Source organism: Macrotis lagotis, chromosome 3 (assembly GCF_037893015.1).
Source record: "Macrotis lagotis isolate mMagLag1 chromosome 3, bilby.v1.9.chrom.fasta, whole genome shotgun sequence".
NCBI classification, from domain to species: Eukaryota; Metazoa; Chordata; class Mammalia; order Peramelemorphia; family Peramelidae; genus Macrotis; species Macrotis lagotis.
Genome location: NC_133660.1, coordinates 88,427,930 through 88,437,118, shown reverse-complemented (window position 1 = coordinate 88,437,118; position 9,189 = coordinate 88,427,930). Strand labels below are relative to the sequence as shown.

The 9,189-nt window shown below is 38.9% G+C and overlaps 1 pseudogene; it reads right to left on the bottom strand.

The window, feature by feature from the left end:
- Positions 1–2,243: 2,243 nt before the first annotated feature.
- LOC141516156 (transcriptional enhancer factor TEF-3 pseudogene) lies at positions 2,244–6,741 on the bottom strand (annotated as a pseudogene).
- Between the last annotated feature and the right edge of the window lie 2,448 nt (positions 6,742–9,189).

Below are 9,189 nucleotides of genomic sequence, written 5' to 3'. Positions count from 1 at the left end.
GGTTTTTGTGAAAACCATATTGTTTATTGTTTCTTTCTTTCTCTTTTCTTTTTTCTTTTTTGTAAGACAATGGGGTTAAGTATCCAAGGTCTCATAGCTAGGTAGTTATTAGGTGTTTAAGGTCAGATTTGAAATCAGGTCCTCCTGACTTCAGGGCTGGTGCTTTATTCACTGTGCCACCTAACCACCCCTTGTTCATTATTTGTTACAGAATATTATTCCATTACAAGCATATATCAAAAGTTGTTCGTCCTTTTCCCCAAATGAGTACATCCTTTCAATTTCCAATTCTTTGCCAGCACAAAAAGTTTACACACACACACACACACACACACACACACACACATACACACATAGATGAATAGATACTTTTCTCTTTTGTTTTCTCTCTTTGGGATACAGATCTAATAGTAGTATTATTAGGGCATACATAGTTTTGTAGTCCTCATGTCATAGTTCCAAATTATTCTCCAGAATGTTTGAATAAGTTTACAACTCCACCAACAAGGCATTTGTGTCCTAATTTTTCCACATCCCTGCAATCATTTGCCATTTTTCTTTTCTGTCAGGTTAATTAACATAAGAGTAGATATGTTTCACTTACTCTTGTTTATTGTGAGTGCAGTTCAAGTGCTGTCCACCCTCTTCTTACCATTTCTCCCTCCTCATTAAAAAAAAAAAAAAAAAAAAAAAAACTCTTCCCCTTAAGCCTTTCTTATGTTAGGTAATTTTGCACATTTTTCTTCTCCATTACCTCTTTTCCCAAAACATTTCTTTTTTTCCATCATCAGAGTAGCCTGTCATGGTCAGATTCTTTTTAACTTCATTTGTTTGTTCATACATTTCCTCAAAATAATTTTTTTTTATCTATAACTTAATGTTGGACTCTGTTCCTAATTCATATTTGGGAGGAAAAGAACTGTCTCAAACTTAAAGCTTTTCCTTAATTTTGTTTTGATAACCTATTCTGGGGAGTGGGAAGTTTGAGGTTCTTCCAAGGTGGTGTGATCTGTGGAGATATGAGGTCACTGCTTGCTTGTTTTGCATTATGCTTCTTACTTACTAAGTGCCCAAGATACCTTTGCTTTGCAATCAATGTTACTCCTAAACTTCCCTTCTCCCTTGTGACTGAAAATAATGTTCTTGGATAAGGAAGTTATGTTGCCCTTCATGCCTTCCATGCCCTCTTGAATGAAATTGATCAACTCTACCTTAATACCATCTAGAAGTGGTTGTAGGCAATGGAATTTCCAACACCTGTCTCTCAGAACTCCCATTCCCTCTTGCCTGAAGGTACTTCTCTGTGTCCATGTATGACCTAGAAGGGGATATAGGAAATGGAGCTGAAAAAAGTGTATGTTTCTCCACCCACTGTGGCCATAGGGATCCCCTATAATCTCTTTTCAATTGCCAGGACCCCTTACCATCTCTGGTTTGAGAGTGACTGAAGCTACTACTGCTTCTGACACCACCAACTAGTCTACCAATGGTGTTTAATCCACACTCATGTTACAACTCTCTTTCCTATCTTCTAAGTTGTCTTGGGACTGAAAGGTTATCTTACTCTGACCTTTTCTTAGCTTTGCCAGTAGAGAAGTTGATTTTTAAAGTTGTTTCCTGGGAATGTTGAGAGAGCTGAGTTGAATGCTTCTCTGTATTCAGTCATCTTGGTTCTGTCTGGTGAACATTACAATAGTATTACATTTCGTCTGAGATAGGTGCTTTAATTATTTTCATTTTGTAGATGAGGAAACTGAGGCTGAGGTTACATGAATTTCACAGGGACATAACTGTGAGTGACTGCAACTAAATTTGAATTCAGATCTTCCTGAATTCAGGTCAATAAAATTTTGAATAATCTCCCAATAAGTGTCAGAATAAAATTATGTAAAAACACATTTGTCTAGCCCATGATTTCCATTATCTACTTTGCATTTATATATATTTACATCTGATTTTTTCACTTTCTCAATCCTACCATTTTAAGCAAGCATTAATAACAATTTAAAAACTTTTAGTACTTTTTTTGTCACATCTAACATAGTTCTTAGTATTATTTTATTTTACAAATAGAGAAATGGATAAAAATATAAATATTTAATGAATTATGCAAAGGCACTCAAGTAAACAGTAGAAGGGTTTTTTTCCTTTTCCTATGATGATAAAAGGGGCCAACTATAAAATGAAAACCCATATCTTTTCAATTTAGAATTCAAATCAGTAAAAGATTTTATTGTCACAAAGGAAGGAAAGGAAAGCATTCACGTATGTGTAGAAAATGAAAGTTCCTATAGGAACATTGTTAACAAATAGTCTTTGTCCTCAAGGAAAACTTGCAGTGTTTCAGGGGAGAAGGATATTTTTATGGTGGCATCATCATCAGAGAAAGGGTAGTTTTCAAAATCATCTGTTGATCTTCTGTAAAGACTAGGTTACTTTTGAAAGTTTGTTTATACTCAAATGGAGATTTCTTCTAAAATGGCATTATTTTTGTCAAGAAAGGAAAAAAAAAAACCAGTGGATGCAATCTCTTTGGCATAAAAAGGGTTCAATCTTCAGAGACTTGCTACCTTTCTTTAGAAGCCACCTTCCCCTTAACTAGTTGATTATTATTTTAATGATTTCCATTACTTGCTACCCAAGCCAACCCCAATACTAGATTGCAGATATTTGCCAATAATTGGTGGACAAAAGTCTTTCCCAGATGATTAACCAAGATGTGTACTGACAGCAGGTGCAAGTCACTGGCACTAAATTCCACTCATCCTAGACCTACTGCTAAGCCAGTGGGGTATGTGACGAGGAAGACAGAAGCTGATCCATATATTCCCATGGTTTGCTTACTTTCTGAAATCAGCCTCTCTAGTGTAGGTGGCAGTTTAAGGACTCAGGTTCCATTTTATGAAAAGCATTTTTCCAAACTGATCAACTGACTTGTCATGCATTTCACAATTTAGTTCCAATTATCTCACAATGTTTCTTTTTTTAACTGAACTGGTATAATTTGAATATAAAATCATGACCCTAATTTTTCAGGGATCATTTTATGATAGTGTATCAATGCCATGACCCAGGACAGTTAAAACATTCTGTTGGGAATCATAGTTTTCAAACTCTTATCTATATGAGTTAGACTATTCCTTCTAGGGCATGATCCTGATTAGTCATGCTTAGGGTTTATATGATATTATAAGTCATGAATCTTCTCTAACATTCTTTGAAATAACCTTTGATTTTCCAACTATATTTCTTTTCTGAGTAGGAGAAAGCCATCCTATTATGTATCTGGGTCATTAGGTAACCAGGTCAAATTATTTTCTATTACAACCTCAGCCAAGATAGCTTGGATCTTCTTTTGTTGAACTGATTGCTTTCTGTTTCATTTCCTGATTAAGCTACAGCCATGTTCTCTAGCCACTGATGCCCTTTGTTTCTATTCTGGTTCAATTTTAAAAATGAATAATGGTGACAATAACAAGACAATATTAATGGAGGCAGCAGTATATTGTGGTAGAAAGAGTACTGTTCTATAATGAGTTCACCAGAGTTTTTGACTTTGGGCAAATCACAGCTTACTAAGGTTGCAGGATACTCTCTGTAAGACAAGATGATTTTTAATGTACCTCTCACCTTTAGTATGCTTTAATTTAAATGTCTTATCTGATTTCTTATAGTAATCTATAGTTTTGATAAGTTCCTTCCTATGAACCTATAACGTTGATAAGAAATACAAAAGCCATGTAGAAACCAGCTTAAGGAAAGAGGTGGAGGTAGTGAAGGTGTTGATGTATATACCTGTCAGACTCTTAAAAAAGTACATAAATACCTGCAAGAGATAATATATCTTCCATATGACAACTTTTTAAATACTTGGACCACAAATCTCATGTCTTCCCTTAGTCTCCTCTTGTCTGGAATAAAAAAAAATATCCATTTTCTTAAAAACTTATTCTCATGAGATATTATTTCAGGGCCCTTCTGGTTTTTTTTTTATTGGAAAAAATTGTCAAGTTTATCAAACATCCTATTAAAAATGTAGCAACAAAAACAACATAAAATATGGTTAAGAAGGAGGAAAAGCACAAGGGTCAATGATGCTCCTTTTTCTTGAAGATGTCTCTAGCTTAATGAAAACTAAGAACTTATTTACATTTTACCTACCACATTACTGATTCTCATTTAATTTGTAGTCCACTAAAAGTCCTACCTCTTTTTCAAACAAATTGCTGTGGAAGTAAGTCATTCCATTTTTAACTTGGGAAGCTGATTTTTCAATACTTGTGAAGATCTCACATTTACCCTAATTAAATTCCATCCTATTAAATTCAGCCTTTGCTGCAATCTAGCTAGAAAGCTAAATGTTGCCTATTAATCTAGTCATATATGTACTTATATAAATTTATCATCTATAACTATCAAAATATTTCTCATCTGTTTGTCTGTCTAGCCTTTCATCCATCTCCCCCCCGATATTATGTAATGTTATCTTTCCCTCCCAAATTTGTTTTGTTAAAATTTTGAGGATTATCCATTTCATTGTTTAAAAACCAGAACTGGGAAGCTATAATGGGTACCTCTTAACCTCAAAAATGCTGAACCTGACCTTTCAATCAGTTTTGAACCTAAAATGTCATGTAAGTCACTTTCCCATATATTTATTAGAAAAGTATAGGGGTGGCTAGGTGGCATACTGGATAAAGCACCAGCCTTGGAGTCAGGAGTACCAGGGTTCAAATCCGGTCTCAGACACTTAATAGTTAGCTAGCTGTGTGAACTTGGGCAATCCATTTAACCCCATTTGCCTTGCAAAAACCTCAAAAAAAGTATGAGATGTTTATCATTTAGTTTGCTACAATCTAAGTAAACTGTATATATTATCTCTTACTCTATAAATTTAGTAATACTATCAGAAAATGAACTTAATTTGTTTTAGTTCATTCTTTTTTTAACTCTCTGAAAATATGTACTATCTTGAGTTTATTTGAGGATAGGGGATCATGTTTGCTCTTGGGAAGAGAGGAAGGGAAATGTTCTCTTCTTGATTTTTGAACTTCTGGCATAGATCAGGTCTCCCTACTTTCTCCTACACTTGCAGACTTGCTCTTGTCCTCCATTCCTAAGATTCTCCTTCTTTCACCAGCTGGGAGATGTGATATTGAGCTCCATGCTTACTTGGAGACACTAAACACATAGGCAAAGCATAGTAATGTTTTTGGGGTATCTCTGTAGGTATAGGTCACCACGTACAGAATAGTGAAGTTCTCCAATACCCTGTTCATCATGTATTTCTCTAGTAGATGCTTTAGCTTATGGAAAAAGTTGATTATATATTCACAGAGAGGAAACTGATGAATTCAGTAGGAGCAATGGTCATTCTCACGGAGAAAGTATTCTGTCTACTTTCTCCACAATCTGTTTGCCAAGGAACAGCCCTTGGTGAAGTAGGTGATAATCATGTTTTCAGGACTCTCATACTGACTGAAGATCCCATAAAAAAAAAGCTTCCTTCATCTTTGATGTTGGTGTTGAGCTCAGTCTAGAACTTGACAAGGAAAAAGGCATTAGAGGGTCCTCGTTCAAAAATGTTCCTTGAGTCTTTTTCTTGTCATTGCTCTGTGAGTTGCCACTGCATTGAAGTAGGGGTCATTTAGCTGGGATTAGATTAGCAATGTGTACAAATAGGTGCTTGTTATAGGTGTTTCTTTTTGCTCCTCCAAGGCTGCAGAGAACTCCAACATCCAGAGCATGGGGCTAGCCCCACTTTGGACCTTGACATGGAGGACTGGATGATGGTGATTCAACAGCATAGGTTTGTTGAGAGAAAGGTTTCACATCATGAGAATTTCTAGCCTGTCCTGGAAAAGTTCCTTGCTCCAAATCATAAGACTGCTGGGTAGACTGGTCCTTGACTTTGGACTATTTTATTATGGAAGGTTGTAGCAGAGATGATCTGAGGGAATGATATAGTCAGCAGATTTATATCCTTAGCTGCCTGGTCCATTAACTTGGCTCGATTCTCCCAGGCTTTAGAATTGGCCAGAACCTGGATGTGGCCTGGTACTTCATCATTAGGGCCACATATCTTGTCCTCATCTGATTAGGTGATCTTGCTCCACTGGGGGGGTGGGCAAGGGCCTCTGGAAATAGCCCTCTGATTCATTGTCCATGGGTTTGTTCAAAGGCTGACTGCTATTGCTCCCCTCAGGGGAGGTGGGCGAACTAATGGTGTAGGCCCTGCCCTCCAAGGCTCCCACTGGAGAAGGACCTGTTACACCCTCTGTCTCAGGATGGGGGAGGAGAGAGGGATGTGCATTGAGTTCTGAGGGCCACTGGAGATGCCCCAACTCTGCTCCAGTCAATAATGCTGAAGAGAATGGACCAGGGGAATCACGTTGAAATTCTGTTGCCAGAATTTGAGGGTTCTAATGAGGTATAAAAACCCTTTCCTTTCTTGACCAGTCTTTCCTTTTTCCTCTCTTCTGTTTGCATCTTCATCCTTCCCCCCTTCTTCCTTCCTTTCCCTCCTTCACCCTTTTCTTCCCCTTCTCCTTCTTCATCCTTCCCTGCTTTCTCCTTTCTTTCCTCCCATTTCTATTCCTTGAATCCTCTTTTCTCCCTCCTTTCATTTCTCCTCCAGACTTCCGTCTTCCTCTCTTCAAGTTGATTCACTCCTCCAAGAATAGGGACCTTGTTTTTTCCCTCTAAATGTGACACTGGAAAAGCTCTTTCCTCTCTCTCTCTCTCTCTCTCTCTCTCTCTCTCTCTCTCTCTCTCTCTGTCCTGCCTTCCCCTCCCCCTTTAAACAGAGAGAAGAAAATAAAGAGAAAAAAAGAGGCTAAGATGGCGAGGAAGGGGCTGGATAAAGGAGGGAGAAGGAGCGGAAGAGAAGCCGCATGGCGTCTTCAAAACAACTCCGAACAGAGACTATCACGCATGCCCGTGATCTGGGATTCGGATCACGTGTTATCGCGAGACTTGAGCACAAACCACTTTGTTGGTAATCACGCAGTTGGTGGGGGGGCGGGAAGATGCCGCTGGCAGCCACTGGCTGGCCGCTGTGGGCGCCTGCGCAGAGAGGGATCTGTCGGCCTTCCGCCCCGCCAGAGCCAGATTGCGTCCAGGCCCAATATCCCCAAGCTCAGCAGCGCCGCGCCGGCCACCGTGCCCTTTGGGTTGGCTTGGGTATTTTGCGTCGTCATTACCTTTTTCTCTTTTAGGATGTTCCTGAGCAAGACTTTGTCCGCCTGCCTCGAGAACGTCAACATTTTAAATTCAGTGTTCCAAGAGGAGGACTTGGAGGGCGCGTGGGGGTCCTGAAAGGACAGACGGCCCTCCACCACGGGCGACCTCGCGCCACCCTTGTTGAAGTAGGAAACCAAGCCCTGAAACTAAGAATAAAGCTGGCGGCGAGATTTACCTGGTTGCGTCTCTGTGTCTGTCTGTCCGTATATCTGGTCTCAGGAGTCCATTCGCCTTTGAGGACCTGGCGTGACGTCATTCTTGCGCGCCTGAAGGGCAGTGGGCCTCAGCCATCAAGGCTGATAAGAACCGAAGCAGAGAAGGCTCCACTGCGCAGTCCCTGTCTGCGGGAAGACAAGGTTAACGCGGAAAGAATGATGACCAAGCCCAGGAGATGAAGAAGCTGCCCGCCCCAAGCCCTTTCTTTGGAAAGCCATTAAAAAGGAAGCAGTAGGGCAGCTCAGTGTGCAGTGGATGGAGCACAGGCCCTGGAGTCAGGAGGAGCAGAGCGCACATCCGGCCTCAGACACTTAGTAATGACCTAACTGTGTGGCCTTGGGCAAGCCACTTAACCTCCTTGTCTTGCAAAAAAAAAAAAAAAAAAAAAAACAAAAAATAAAAACAAAAAAAAAAAGAAAAGAAAAGGAAGCAGTTAATGGTAGGATGGTGGCAAAAAAGAATTTGAAATCACAGGGCTGAGCTGGTTTTCTGCATCTGACTTCTTGCTTACTTACTGTTGGGATCTTGTGATTTTTTTTCCCCTTCATTTCAGCTCAACATCCTCATCTGGGGGAAAAAAAAAAGAAATTCAGACAAAAATCCTGATTTTCTAACCCAGCTGAGCCAGGCACTGGGGGCATAACTTGCAATAGGAAACTTTTTTTTTATAACTTTGGTATCTTTTACATCAGAATTTTCATTAGAATTTTTTTAGATTTCCCCCTCCGCCTCTCCTTTTTGTGAGTCTGGGGATCAGAATTTCTCTTCCCCCATTTTCCCCTCCTTTCCCCTTGCCTTCCCTTCCCTTCCCTTTCTTCCCCTCCCTTCTTCCTTGTCTCTGTCTCTGCCTCTTTCCTTAGTAGGTGAGTTTTGCTGGATGCCTTCTTTATTTTTGCATACCTTCTTGTTGGAATTCATTGTCCTCACTCATAAAATGATTTGTATTTGGGGTTGGTATTTTGTGAGTTTATGGGGTTTTTTTCCTTTTTCTTTTCCCAAGGTCGTGTTTAAAATTCTGCATTTCTGGTTCAATTAGTGTGGATATTTTGTATTTCATTAAGTATTGATCATTTCGTTTAATAGTTTTGATGGCACATAATTGTACAAAATAGTTTTAAACATCTCCTTTATTGCCTCTTAAGAAAAAAAATATCTTGTTACTTTTCCTGGATATAAACTATCATTGTCATATTTTTTCTTTTATTTCCAGCACAAAAGTCATTTTCCGTGGCAGAATAAGAAAGGTTAATGAACAATTGAGCCATACTACTTTCTATAATTTCTTAGTTTTCATCATTCAGTTCATCTCCAGTAGTGTTCCTGTCTCTTCTCTGAACCTCTTCTTATGCTCAATGTGCATACATCACCACCACCACTATCAAAAAAGCAAGCAAAACAAAACATAAAAAGCTATATATTGTCCTGGGCTTTCTTATTAAACATAACATATCCTGAGCTTAAACACTCCTGACATACTTTAAAAAAATCCCACATTTTACCTTGCCTTGCTTTAATCTTCTTCAAATAACTTTTAATATTTAAATTGGTTGCTATGTTCCCTATCTACTCAACATTGCTCTCTTCAGATAAGTTCCATTTTTCTCCCTCATTGGAATTGTTCTCCTTTGTGGCCAGAGCTTCATTCCTGACAGATTTCTATTCCTCCTTCTAAACTCTAAACAAACTTAAAAGTTCTCTATCCCTCAAAACAGTTCCACCCTGTCAGTGAGA